We start from the raw sequence: 2,500 nt of genomic DNA on the forward strand, positions 1-2,500 counted from the left end.
TTTTTTGGTGTAATTGGTTCTTAGCAACCCTTAATTGGTTATTATCGTTTTCGTTATTTGGCTTTCAAACCGGTTGTTTCCGTGTTGATAATACCGCCGAAATCATTTTTATAAAAGGCCTGGAAATTTGTGAAAGCAGAGCGAGAGATGGGTAGGTCTATACCATGAATAACGCGTGTGACGTCACACAGTCCCTCACGTGAGTTCCAGTGACCTCGTTACGGCTCTTCCATGACCACGAAGAGGGCGCTGTTACCATACTAGGGTGGGCGGAGCTAAGAGGAGTCGCTGGGAGGAGCTAGACTCAGTGGGTGTGTCTTTACCGATGTCTTGGACTACGTGTATTTGTGAGTATACGTTCGCCCGGTCTCGCGATGCGATGTTTTCTGCATGACTGGCTCTTATAAGACTATTGCTCGTACCGCTTAAGAGTAAGGACAGAAACAAATAAATAACAGATACCATTGTCTATTAAACAATCTACTGACAAGAAAATAAAATCAACCCTACATAAAAAACAACCAATTTTCTAACCAACAGTGAACACTAATATATTCAAGCACCTAAGATAATAACGAGACATGTGAAAGACGTTATCCTTTTCCTAATTTTTCCCCTCCCCCCCCCCTTAACCGCCTTAACCCTACATACCCTCGGTCCCTCGACAAGCCTCCCTGCGGTATGCATCCCAAGACTCGCCTGACACAGACCTATTGACACCAATACCGGAGTTGTGGGGCCGCGTGCATTACAACTCCAGCGCAGACAAGGTAGGGGACTGGACAATGGGCAGCGTGAGTGGGGTAAAAGGCGAAGGTAGATGGGGAGACAGATGGATGTATAAATGGGTTGGTAGATTGATGGAAGGGGAGGTAGATAGATGTTAGGTAGATAGGTTGATCAATCAGAATGTGGGGATTGTAGATAGATGATGGAAGTAAGTGATTTATACTTAACCAAGAAATTGGTGACTATACCTCCGTTTCAAATATTATTATTATTATTATTATCATTATTATTATCATTGTTATCATTCTCATTACTATCATCCTTATCATTCTCATTACTATCATCCTTATCATTATTATTAATATTATTATTACCATCATCATTATAAAGTTCTAAATCACTTTTCCTATTATCATGGAAACTGAAACATGGTTTTCACTTCCGCTACTACTACTATTATTATCATTACTAGTATCATTGCTATCAATTTTGTTGCTATCGTCGTTGTTGTTATTTTCATTATCAATACCAATATTATTATTGTCAGGATTATCATTGGTCTTATCTTCATTATTATTATAATATATATCTTTATTATTATTGTTATTATCATTATTATTATCATTATTGTTAGTAGTAGTAGTATCATTATTATTATTACTATTATCGTTGTTTTTGTTATTATCATTTTTATTACCACTATTATAATTATTGATATTGTCACTCTTGTTGTTAATTGATGTTAATCATTATTATCATTATATTCATTGCCATCATCATTATCAACAGTTTTATTGTTATTATCATTATTATCATTATTATCATTATTATCATTATTATCATTTTCATTGCCTCTGCCAAGAAGGTTATGTACTTGGTAGCGTTGGTTACTTTGTTTGTTCGTTAACAAGATAACTCAAAAGTTATGAAAATATACCCAAACCTCCGCCAAGGCAATAGAGTCACTGATGCAGGAGAAATATTCACACTTTAAAAAATACGTTAAAATAACCTCTTTGCCAAGTACACTGGAGACCTCCCAAGACACGATGGTAATAGTTACTCCGATACAACCATTTAAAAAAAAAATCTTGGATCCGGACCATGATCCGGGTCACCACCAAAATTTAATGGAAGCTAGGTTAGGCAGAGACATATTTGGTAAAAATGATCATATATTTTTTTATTTATCCTGCTAATGAATAAACAAACTAACTAACCAACGCTACCAAAACATAACCTCTTTGGCGGAAGTAGTAATACTAATAACAATAATGATAATGATTGTCATAATAGTTATTATCCTCATTCTTATAGTAAAAGTAATTATGATAATAATGATAATAATAATGACAATAAAGGTAACAAAATAATAATGGTAATAACATCAACAACAACAACAACAATAATAATAATAATAATGATAATGATAATAATAAAGATGATGATGATAATAATACTAATAGTAGTTATAATTATAACAATGATAATACTAAAAAATAAGGATAACAATGATAGCAATTTTGATAAGAATGATGATATTGTAAAATATGTATCAAATTGTAATGAAAATGATAACAGTAACAACAATGATAACGATGACAATAATGATAATGAGAGTTGTAACAGTAATGATGATGATAATGAGAGGAATAACAATGATAATTGTTATGATAATAGAAATGATGATGATAACAATGATACTGATAACAGTATTAATAACAATGATAATGATAATAATAATAATAATAATAATAACAATAATAATAAT

This window comes from Penaeus vannamei, chromosome 19 (assembly GCF_042767895.1).
Source record: "Penaeus vannamei isolate JL-2024 chromosome 19, ASM4276789v1, whole genome shotgun sequence".
In the NCBI taxonomy this organism is placed as follows: domain Eukaryota; kingdom Metazoa; phylum Arthropoda; class Malacostraca; order Decapoda; family Penaeidae; genus Penaeus; species Penaeus vannamei.